Here is a 12,859-nt window from a genome sequence, read left to right on the forward strand (position 1 = left end):
TATATGTTTCTATAGAAAGTCACTTAAGAGTTTTTCTAGGTCTAGAGGTGTTTCTGGTTTTCACATCATACCTCATTTTCTGTTTGGGAACCATTACCAGAATCAGAATTTTGTTTGAAATCATACTGGAAGTACATACCCTGTCTGTGATCTTTCTGAAGTGCTAAATGTTTCTAGACACTGAGGGAAACAGTAGAAGGGAGCATCTGGCACCACAGCTAAGTTTCAAACATACATGTTCTGAGCAACCAATACTGTGATGACACAAATGTTAAACTGTTTCTGTGATGTCTTCCAGTTCACTCAGTATTTGAAACGTAGTGCTGAAATAAAAACATTGTCCTTGGATTCCCTAGGGACTGAGAAGCAACTGTTCATTTACTTGTATTAAAACAACTAATTTTTCAGAATGTTATTTCAGTCTATTGGTAGTGCTGTAGCACAGATTTATTTTGTTTAGAAAAGGCATTCTGCATCCACACTAGAAGCAGCTGAGAGAGAAGCTGAGTGGAAAGATTGACACACTGTGTTTTTATAGAATCACAGAATCGCTTTGGTTGGAAAAGACCTTTAAGATCATCAAGTCCAACCTTTAACCTAACCCTGCCATCCCATGGGGAATATATGGCATATTCAGGCATTCCAAGAGACACATTGAAGTATTAATATGCCCAAACATTAATAAGTGTAAGGAATGCTTTTTCAAAATAGACTGGAGAAGTTGTGCCGTTTAAAACTGGCAAGTTTCATCACCTTCAGTTCTTTGGAAAATCCTACCCAAATCATGTGAAAATACATGTTCATCTAACTGAGATTCCCAGACTTTCTTTTCCTCATTTACAAATGAAAGCTGGGAAAAGATTCTGTCATGCTAAGATGTGAGTATATGTACAGAGCAAGTCATCTTTTTGTGCATGGTGGTTGTTGAGAACTATTCACGCAATAATGCTCATCATTTTATGAAAGTTTATGCTTTCAGGATTTATGTGTAGACTTCGGGAATGATAAGGCAAGAGGCCAAAAGCCTTCATCAGCTCCAAAGATTGTGTGTGGCTAAGTGGCAATGCACACCGAATGCTGTCATCTTCTTTTTTTTGTATGATTTATTAATTCTTAGAGAGTAAAGGAGGATAAATCTTCTTTGAGCTCTTCTTGGCAAAACACTGTAAAGTGTTGAAACCATTGGTTAGCTTTTCTATGACTTCATTAAATCTTGGCTCAATGCCTATCTTCTTAAAGTATGATGGACGGTGGGTGATGAGCTGGCATAGCATTCTGGATGTCAGTATGTGTGGGAGAATGAATCACAAACCTGCAACGTAGTAGAGGCTTAGGTTTTAACAAAAAAACTCAGGCAGACAAACCCCAAACAGCAGCACCTTCCCAAGAAGCGCTTTTCTGGGATAAATATTCTTTGGAGGAATGTACTAAAACGAATCCTGAACGTTAGGAGCCATTTTTCAATCTCAGCTTTTTTTATCTGCAAACTTTCTGTTGGAGTTTAAGCTATTAAAGTTCCAAATGAGTGTGAATTCCAGTTCATTGCCCACTGATATTATTTAGGCCATAAGACTTGTGAAATGGATTTTATTGACATGTTTGAAAGTTAACCCTCTCCTATGTAGAGGATAACGGCTGAAAGCGCAGACTGCCATGCTTACCTTGTCAAAATCTCTGATCTAAACCCCTTACAAATGTGAACAGATATTGATATCTTGGGCTGCAAATAAATTACATTTGTCTCACTGAGAATCTTAATGCTTTTCAGTAGATTGATGAGGAAGTAATAAACAAACTCATGCAAAATACCAAAACACTTATTCAGATATTTTCAATCATTATCTTTTATGTGCAGCCATAGGCGCTTAAGGCAGAAGTCCTGATCCTACTCATGTCAACAGTAGTTGTTTCCTTGACTTGGGTCAGTGTTTCAAAAAGGAGAAGTGTTATCCCCTACTGCCTTTACTGCCCAAGCTAATAGACCTCACCGCACTCTAGTGCAGTAGAAGTCTAAGCAAGGGTTGCCCTTCCCTGGGAAAAGAAGGGAGAAGTTTCCAATAGGATGAGCTGCCTGTACAGAGTTAATAAGGCGCTTCCTTCCTTCCCTCCCCCTGCACTCAAAGATGCTATAATGGAAAACAGATATGGACAACTGCTTCAGCTGTTTCACATTCTTTATCTGAAAGTTACATTTTTATAAGTAGCTCATAAAAGAGTAATAAATTCTGATTTGCTAAAAGCCATCTGGTTAATGGATTGCTTCAGAACTATTTATAATAGCAGCTATCTATGTAATTAACAGTTATAAAACATACTGCTTGTGTCTATAAGATGCATATTACCATTGTTGATTAACCCTTTGTAAGGGATGTACGGCTGCATTCTGAAGTCCAGGATTGATTTTGTTTGAAGAAACAAACAAACAAAAAAAAAGCATAATACTGAGTTAGCAATTTTAAATACCACTTTTAGCTGTACCTGTGTCTCCAGAAATTGTCTCCCTTCATGACTTTGCGCTGTTCTGGAAGGCTTACACCTTGGCTTTAAACCTGGTGGTTGATATTATCTTGATATTATCTATAAATTCAGAACTTGGTGAAGGCGGGTGCGGTGATACGGCCTGTGTTTGGTCAGCCTGAGCAATGGGTTCTGTTCTGGAAGATATGGGTGCAAACCTCATCTTCCATTCAGTTGAAAGGAGAGACACAGTAGGAAGAGCTCAGGAGAGAGCTAGGAACACACGGCATTTTGTTCTGATGGCTGTATTGACTCTAGGTGTGTGGGGCTGAGTTTTGGGTAGAGTTTTAGCAGGCATTTACCAAGTCCCCACCTCCTTGCATTGGCCCTCAGAGACTCGCAGGGCACAGCCACCCGCAGAGGTCGCACCGCTGGGAACTACCACCGAGGCACTGCTGGATGGTGAGCTGAGCGTGAGGAAGCGTCATGCTGTGTCCTGATCCAACTGCTCCCATACCTCTAGAAACAAACCAGAAAGGACGTCAAGGTTCCAAGTGTGTGTTAGTTCTTTCTCAGTGGTATTCAAACCGGTGCCTAAGAGGTGACATACCACATATCAGTTCCTTGGGCTGGATCCTCTCTGTGGTGCTCAAAAGTCTCCTTCATACTTGAGACTATTTTCCTAAGTGTTTCTTTAAAAGTCTCCCAAGAATCCAGCAAAATAAAAATGCTTAGCTGATCTTGTGTGAAAGGAAGAAGACTGCAAGCACACAGCAATTTCAGAGAAGCTGGCAGGAATTTTTAATGTGTCTGAAAGTGTCTGAGTGACAAATTAGTAATAAAAATGTCACTAATTAGACTGTAGTAGAATCTTGATAATCAAAACTACTTGGGTGAGACTAAATATATTCAGATGATGGGGAGCCCAGATAATGGGAATCAGCTGAACAGAGAGGCAAGCTGGCAGCTTGTTACAAAGGGAGGCTGAGAGAGATGGTGGCTGTTTTGAATAAACAAGCACCTCACATAATTTACAGAATGCAGCCCAGAAGTAGTAATGAAGGGACAGCTGGAAAAAGAATTTTAAAAAAAAAAAACTTTTCTCTGTGGCTTTATTGAGACAAGTCAGCCTGGGAAGTCTGGCTTCAACCCTCTGAAGTCCACTCCGTCCTACCAAACGTGTGCCCAAAGGGGCCTCTCGGGTCCCCTCTTCTGCCAGCAGCGCAAGTTCGTGACGTGGGACATCGGTAGGAATTGGGTCTGCAGTGGGATAAATTACCTCTTTAGGAGGGTCAGGGCTAGCTGATTTTCCTTGGTTAGCAGCTTAATTCTGTGGTAGGAACTAGTGACACACCTTCTGGGGAAAGGGAGGAGGCACCGGGAGGTTTTCTTTATCCTTGAGGCAGCTGGTTTAATAAATGCAGTTTAGTAGAAAATATGCTGAAAATGCTAGAAGTTGCCCTTTGCAGGAAGATGAAAGTTTGACAGCAAGGGAACAAGATGTCCGTAGAGGGAAGGGATAATCCAATGTCAGTATCAACTGTTGTGTGAGGAAGAAAAACCTTCACTCTTTGACAGGGGAATGTCTTTTAAGCAGGAGCTTTTTGATTCATCGGTTGGTGAGTTGAACTGACTTACACGGATGCTGTGATCCTTTAAATAATTTTTTCTGCTGGTTTTAATGCTGCATTTATGTCATTCTTGCCATCCCTTCTCAGGTGGATTGTGGGAGAAGTAGCACGTTAAGTACCTAGTTTAGTGTTTTCATGTGTAGCAAACTTACGGTGTGAGGTGAAAGGGCCTTTGGTATGGAAAAAAACCAACCCTGGGGAACAGGGCTATAGAACATGTAGGATAAAATGCTATGCTCTGCTATGCATGAAAAGAGGTTGGGTGAATATAACCTTATTCTATTTTTTTTTAAAAATGAAATACTTTTTTCCTTGCCGATCCAGCCTTGTCACAGCATAGAAAAACACTAGTTTAGCTAGGCTAAGTGCAAGTGTGATTCCCTTGTCTTTTCTAATTTACTACTGTAATTACTGTAATGTGGGTTTACTGAGCTATCCCTTCTATATTGCAGTAGGATCATTTGTGACGGTGGCAATCACGACGCACGTTACTGCTTCAGAAGCACTGATCTAGCTGTTCTTGAAAACACCCCTTTTGGAGGTACCTGCGTTAGCTGGCCAGGGGTCTGTCACAGTGAAGGGAGAGGCAGAGGCACCTCCAGAAGGTGACTTGGAGTGCCTGCACTAACATCCTGATCCACCTCGCCCTCTTGAGTAGTCTCCTGTCTTGTCCTGCTGATTGCTAGGCAGAGATTTTTAGGACCAGTTAGGCAGGACACATCAGGGTCTGTGGGCCTTTAGTCCCCTTTGAACCTTTAGTCCCCTTGGTACTAATAAGCCCTTTTTTTTTAGTTGCTTGCCGTCTATCTGACATCCCCTACTTGCCCTCAGCCTGGTTTCTGACAATGCAGCTCTTCCTCACACAGGGCCGCCCTTTTCTTCACATCCTGCTTCATACATAGTTAATATCTGGATGTTTCAGGCTTTCCCCTGGAGAACCTTGGGTTCAGTCACCAAGAATTTACTCACAATTTTGTATCACACTTGAGCGATCAAGGGATGCTTATACCAGAGGTGGCTGTGACTTCTGCTTAAGGTCAGAACCTCGTATCTTAATTGATAATTGGAGAACAAGATGTGATTCATATTTAAGTGGACTTCTCGGGAATGTAGTCAGCTTTTCGATTAGCTGGTCGCTGCTAAATCACTATGTCAATGTGAGGGGTATTTATTGCAATGGGTGTGTGTTTTAGTTCCAGCTTTGAGATAATGCTTATACTCTCCGGAAAGAAGCACAGTCTTGCTTCCAAAAATAAACAGGTTTCCCACAGGGAAATCATGAGTGGACTAATTTGGCTTCTATAGTTATCTCCTTGCAGTATATGCAACCATAATTTATGCAACTGTAATTATTTGCAAATTTGTGTCTGCCTTACCTCCATGATGAAGGAAGTGTGTGTAGGAGATTATTTCTGCACCTGGACTAACTCAGTAAAATATTAACTGAGCTTGACTGATGCTGATAGATGAAAGTCATTTTGCGCAGGAAAACAGTGCTGGTGACTATGAAGGACAGGTTGGTTGAGTTAAGGGCTGATCATGCACAAAAGCTGCTGTGAGTTAACAGATCAAATTTACACTTCAGTTCCCTGTGGTACCAGTGTTGCAATTAAAGAATCAGTTGCAGCTTTTCTGGCTGCAAAGGTGACTTCAGCGTGGGCGACTTCACCAGCTTGTGAGTGGGAACACTTTTATGGGAACATGGGCAAGTCAAAGCCTGTGCAGGTATTTAGCAGAGTACCTCATATTACTGCATTTGTAATAAATGTCTTAGTGAAGGGTGTACACTGGACAGCCCAAATGCTTTTCCATATATCATAATAAAGAGTGCAGTAAGTCCCTAGTAGATTTCTAACTTAAAAAATAATTTATCTGCTTACAAGGTCAGTGGCGCTCCGAGCTGCCCAGTAGTAAGGAACTGTATATTTCAATGGATAGAAATGTACAGTTTCCATCTGCATTTCCTCTTAGGTCAGTATAGTGGCAGGGTGAGTGAGGCTCTCTGTATACTGGCAATCCTTATCATGTCCACACGTGTGGGATATTCTTACACTGAAGAGCTTTCTAAAGTGCTTCTTCAGTGGGTCCAAGTCATTTCCATTACTAAGCAGCATATAGCCATGGGAGCTTTCTACATACATATATTTAAGCCATCAACAAATAAGAAAACGGGTAAAACTCACACATAAGACAAGAATTACAAGATGCTCCCTTTTTAATGGTGCTAAGTTCCTCCGACCTGGAAAAGCTAATAATTTAGATAGTTGTTGCATTTTATCTAATGGTTGCTTAGTGCCAAAAATAAATTTAAGTAGTAAAAAGTCACTAGACAGTACATTAAAAAGATTCTTAATCATCAAATAGAAGTTGCAGTCTGGCACAGGCTAAAGATAACTGAAATCAAGCAAATGACCAGGCTGTTGAGGAACCTAGCTGATTAATTTACAGGGAGAGGGCTTTTTCCTTAGTTGATCATACCATTAGTGGATGCCAGTGCAAAATTAGAAAGAAGCCTGTTAGTATAGGTATTTTTTGGGTAGTGGGTAACACTCAATGATACATGTCTGTTAAAAGAAAATAAGATATCCTCACAAAGCTGGCTGTCGAGAGATACCGCTGTTAGGGCGAGCAGGAAAGCGTGGGGTTGTTCTGGTCGCAGGACAGTGCAAAGCATTAACTACAGCCGCCCCTCGACCACGCCACAGTTCAGGCTTTTGTATAAACTGCACCCTCACGCCCCGAGGTTAGTCAGGGTGCTGTATACTCGCGCAAGCAATGGTGGGAGGGATGTTGCAGCTCTTCGTGCCAGCTTGTATTGGCTGCTGCGAATTAATAAATAGCCTGTCTGTTGCTTCTGCATGCATGTAAAGTTGCATCACGTACAGGCTATGTGGTTGTGCTGCCTGTTTTTCTTCCGAATTAGGTCTTGAATCGGCCGATGAATATATACAAATTTGAGAGGATAGAAGTATGCAGAATTATAAGGCTTTGTGGATATAGGTGGCTAGCTGAGAGAGAGAGAGACTGATGTTCCCGCTAGCTCCTGACCTAGCTTCTCATTGAAATTATGGCTTAATTTCTAAGCACCAGAAAACCCACCTTGTGCAAAAGACTAAGATTGCCAGCCACAGAAAAGAGATTTTGGAAGTTTTGTTAACCTAGGATAACTACCCGTGTTGCATAGTTGCCGTTTTCTCTCCCCACTCCCCTCTGTAACAGTTAGGTACCAGCTCCCCCCCTTTTTTTTCCTCAGATGTGATACATGCTCGCACCAGTATTGATGAAAGTAAACGAAACACAGCTGTGATGGCTGACACTCCTTTAAAAAGATGGGATAAAAATCAATGTGTGCTAAGTGCGAGTGGATAGAAAGAGTGGCAGAAGAAAGGAATTGTTTGGGTTTTTTTTTTAAGCTACCAAGAAGCATTGCTCTCAGTGCAAAGGTAGAACACAGTATCTTTCTTTTTGTAATGAAGTTCCGTGTAACCTGACTAATGGCAAGAAAAAACCCTAACTATTATTATGTCCATGTTCTCGCTTTAGAAGGAAAAGAAGGAGGCTTGTGTTCCAGAGATGGAGTGGAAAGCTCCCTTTTAAAATCTTTCTAGTATAAGACTGACCCATTTTTTAGTGAGTCTTGTATACACTGATTTTTTTTTGGTCTCTGACCTCATTAGTGGTTGCTGGAAATAATTAAAACCCATAGTAGAAGATCCTAATGGAAGGCAGGTCAAAATAATATAATTGAGTACAATAATGTAGGCTTTTAGATATTGTTACATATTATTGTACATTATCCGACTTATTCTTCTCCTCTGCACAAATGGCTTCCTTAACAAAACCGAACCATATAGTACAAAAAAGGAAAAGTGACGATATCACTGATGAATTACTCTTTTTTCATTCTAATTCTATGAAAAAAAGTGATAATTTAAGTTAGGGCACAAAGAACAGAGGGCTGAACCCAGTCCTAGCACAGGAAATACCCTGATCCAGTGTGCACTGTTGTGCTTCTGTAGTTTAACTAAAACTGAGTATGCCTTCCTAGAGGGGGAGTTTGCTTTTCTTTTGTTTTTTTTAATGAAGAAGTTCCATCCATGTGAAATCTTGAAATGAGTGTTTTGTTTCAATTTCTTCTACTAGCGATCTAGAAAGTACAGTAGAAAGTGTGGGAGGTGCTTAGTCTTTGTCTCAGTCATTTGCACGAGCGTTCATTCTAAGGGCGAAATTTTCTTCTGGGGATCCAGGTGTGATGCTAGGGATCATTAGGGGTTTGGCTATGAAAGAGAGGAATGCTTGTGTGATATCTGAAGAACTCTGTTCAAAAGATTTATTAGTTACTTATATATATAAAACCCAAGCCAGCATAATAAGATTCTGTGATTATGCACATAACAGAGGTTGCTCCTTTGGTGGCCATTTGATGGGCAGGACCTTAAAATTTGCTATTGCTCACTGCAGTGTTGCAGATGAGACTTCTTTTTTTTTTTTTTTTTTTTTTTTTTTTTAATAACACCTCTTGGCTCACTTTCACTGTCCTCTATTATTTTAAATGTGTTCTAGCACTTCCAGTCATGGGCTGAATTTGGCAGGATCTGTATCAGTGTGCCAGCACTCACAAAAGCAAGTGGTTGTGCTCACTTGGACCCCTCAGAGGTATAGAGCAAAAGGGAATGGGGCTCTGCCTGGATTTCCTGATGTCCTTGCTGTGAATGACAAAGGCTTTGTGCATTGTCATATAAAACCCCAGATAACAAAACCAAGAGGTAGCACACAGTCACTCTACTAATTCATTCCACTCTGCTTATAAAAAGCCATCCCCTCAAGCTGTGGATCTCAGGGAAAGCAGTGAATGAGTAGGTGCTCCCTGGAATAATTTCCGAAGATTGTCAAGTGCAGATCAGTGAGGGAAGTGACTTCTGGAGTTGAGTGTTTTGCATTGCTAATGCTGGGTACCTCTATTTCCTCTGACCTTGCTAGCAGCCAGACCTAGGAAGAGCTCTTAACTCCCCTTCATCTCCTTCAGTCTCCGTTGTGAGTCTTCCCCACTTAAAATGATAATAGATTTTAGTCCCCTGTTGAGGAGTGGGTTTTGAATCTACTGAAGGCAGCTACAGCTGGAAATTTAACATCTAAAGGAGTCTTGATTCCCGTGGGGTTGGCAAAGCTGTGCATCACCAACAGGTATCATAGACCAGTATGTGTGCCGTAACAAGGCTGTAGCTCCTGAGGGAGTTTTTCTTCTTTAAGACAACTGAGAAGAGAATAGTCCCTTTGATGTGTCCACCTTTTCCTGACAGAGAGGTCTAAGCCAGGCAGCAATGAGGCTGGAATTAAGCAGTGAGTAGCTGATGCCATGATTGAAAGAGCATCTTGTTAGCCTACTAGTTCTCAGTAAGGTGGTGTGTGCCACGTAAAACTAGAAACATTACTGAACCATTGAAGGAAATCATCTGCCTACAGTGACTGTCAGGAAGGTGGTAGTAGATGTAGGCTTCATGGAAAGCTCTTTTTAGACTCACTGACTTAATGTCTGCAAAGTTGCAACTTTCCAATATCGTAATTTTATCAAAGCTATCAAGATAATATCACAGCTTCCAGACTCAAAATCGTAGAACTCGTGAAGAAAAAACTGGTTTGGATCTTAACCTTTCTCCGTAGAGAATAAATGGAGATGGTGCAACATTGTAAATTTTCAGTCAAGAACGGTTTTTTTGCACTAAAACTCATTTACAGCATTTTGTCTGGAGTGAAAAGAGGATCTGAAAGTGGGGTATAAATCAATTAAATGCCCCTTTTCCCTGGCAATGTAGAAGAGACCTTAGCCAAAGCAGTGAGGAGGATGTTTGTGTAAATGCAACTGCTTTTCAAATACCTTGGTTTGGCTTACGTACGTTTTATGTACATAAGTGAATAGTGAATGTATGTTGTTATCGGTGAATAGACTTGAGACTCACAAGAATGACAAGACCTAAATCTGCAATGAATGAAGTCTTTTGTAATAAATCCATGGGCTGAAGGAGAGAAATAGGGGAGGAAATGGAAGTTGTTGTGTATCTACTTCATCGTGTATCTATCTTTTCAAAGGCTGATGTGTAGTAGTGCAAGAATGACTAATGCTAATTCTTCCTTCTTATTCTAGCAACTGAAGTGGCTAGCAGAGCATCATCTCTGCTGTGCTGTTCTTATTTAATTTGGTTTCTTGGTAGCTGTATCTTCACAGACACGCAATTTTGGTAGCAATGCAGAACATCTTAGTAATGCTTCACTAACGTTATTGAGTGTTGGGGGTCTTAGTGTTCTTAAAAAAATAAGAGAAACCAGACCTCAGAAATGGATGCTTAATATGCAGAATATCAAAATGCACATTCATACATGAATTAACCATATTTTGTGCCAAAGATGGGGACTGCAGTCTGTCTACTGAACATAGGTAAAGCTCACCACTTCTAGCTGTTTTTATCTGCCATCCCTTTTTGTGGGCCATCTACATAATGTTGACTAGGAAATACAAATTCCACTAATTGCAGTAATACTGAGTTCTCTGTGTTATCTGTGGTTTAAGGAGGTGATTTATGCCTTTGTGGTTTAAGGAGGCTAAATATCTCAGCAGTGCAGTGGATATTTGTGTACATAGTGCCTATTAAAGTTCATGGGAGTTTCCAAACTCATCTTCAGCACATAAATTGATGGAGCGAGTTGTAGAGTGTGCTAATATCCTATTGCTTCCGCTTATGTTGTACTCTTCGTGGGAGCATCTTAATGGCTGTACAAAAGGACTAAATCACAGCTAGCTGTATAAAAAGCCAGTGATGAATAAGTAAGTAGATTTAATAGAAATGTAGTGAGTGACTCAGCCAATCTGATTTTTGTAGGAAGCAAGTTTAATGGATCTGGGATAAAATATTTCTGTCTCCCAGATGTGATATTCACTCAAACGGTCAATTCTGCAACAAATTCAACATAGAAGAGAGGGAGTGAGAATATTTTTTAATGTCTCTCACATGACAAAAGGCAAGTATGCAGATCCTCACTGTAATAGAAGCAAAAGAATAGAGAATGCTTCATCCCACTCCTAACTTAAGTATATGGGCAGACTGAGTCGATTATCTGGTTCTTCATTGATACCACCCATGTGATCTCAGTTCATGAATGGCATAAAAAATAGTAACATCAGGAATTACGAGCATCCATGGGAAAACTGTGCAATGAAGCCTACAGCAGCAGACAAAAAGGAGAGCCTTTCTCTTCTAGAGCTAGTGCCTAAGGTTTTCAGCTAGACACTAAGTAATACGTAAATCCTACCCAGCTATGTAATCAAATAATAAGTGCAGTGATATAGGGAATAATCAAATCAATTCAAACCTCCTAATTTGTGCCAAGCGCTAAATTTTAATTATAACAACATATGAATATTCATAGTGTAAACAGACAGCACGGCAAAATTAAAGCAAACATTTACACTCAGACTAGGACAGTACATTTCTTTGTTGATGTGTATTTCCAGGATTAGATCTTGATTCTATAATCCAGATTGCTTGAATGCTTTAATTGTAAACTATCTTCCATTTGCTTAAATTTTCCAGAATTCTCTCAGAGGAATCTTCTAGAGTCTTTTGTCACTGCATGGTGACGTTTTAAAAAAAAGATTTGGTCTGAAGCATTCAGTGGTATTTGAAATATATGGAGAGTGAGCAACAAAAGGTATATTCCTCTTTGTCCCCAGATGTTCTAGGTGTTTGTGGTGCGAGGAGAGTTCAGTTTTGGCAGTGCTGGGAAGATGTTTCAGAGCATAGAGAACAGCGTGTTTGCATTTGGGGGATCGTGCTTTAGCTGAGCTGTATTCCTAAAGAGAGTTTGATCTAGGAATAGTATGTTTTCTACATGCACAGTAACCAGCGTGTCTGGTGCTTTCAATGAAGAGTTCATTCCAAAAGGAACCCATGGTTCCATCGTAGTGAAGACAGCTGGCAATTTCTTCCCTGAAGCTGTACGTAGGATTGAAATGTGGGAGCATATTGGAGTAAGTGCCCTTCTGCCTAATATCAAGAACACATAAGGAAGTACCTGGTTCTTGGAGCTGACTTTGCCGTTCCTCTTTTGGGTGCAAGTGTTGCCAGCATGTAGAGGATGGGTGGGAAGATGCAGGACTCTCTAGTCTGCTGTTACAGATGGTGGCATTGGACGCGTAGCATCTCTGACTATTTCTAAGATCCAAGAGGGTGTATGATAGTGAGGGAATTCTTCTTTAATGTCTTTTGAGGGACTATCAAAATAGGTCTATAAAATTATCAGAGAAGAAGGTGTGGGGTAAAGGGTAGAAAACATCAGCAGTGAAATCAGGAAGGTTATGGGAACTGTTATTCAAGCCAGCATCTGTCTCTAAGGCAGCTCCAATGCACAAAAATGCCTGTCTTTGAGGATGTGGAGGTTTTTCTCGCAGTACTGAGGACAAAAGCAGAACACATGTGTTTCTGCTGGTACACACAGCACCTCACTCCCTCCCCAAGCCCTCATCAACACTTTCTATCCTCAAGGACAAAAATAGGGCCAAACATGGAAAAAAAAAAGCTCTTCTGGAAAAGCTTGCATCTTAAAGGCTGCCTGTCCTTGGATACAGAGAAACATATTTGGTGGTAGGAGCAGAAGGCTGGCTGCAGAAAAGAAACTGGGTCTGAGATTAAAACAGGGGCCTGGGGGAATTCACTGTGTTTGAAGAGCAGCTGGAGCAAACAGGCTGCAAAGCTGCATTTGTCTTGTTAAGCACCCAC

This window comes from Egretta garzetta, unplaced genomic scaffold (genome assembly GCF_000687185.1).
Source record: "Egretta garzetta isolate BGI_Z169 unplaced genomic scaffold, ASM68718v1 scaffold333, whole genome shotgun sequence".
Lineage (NCBI taxonomy): Eukaryota > Metazoa > Chordata > Aves > Pelecaniformes > Ardeidae > Egretta > Egretta garzetta.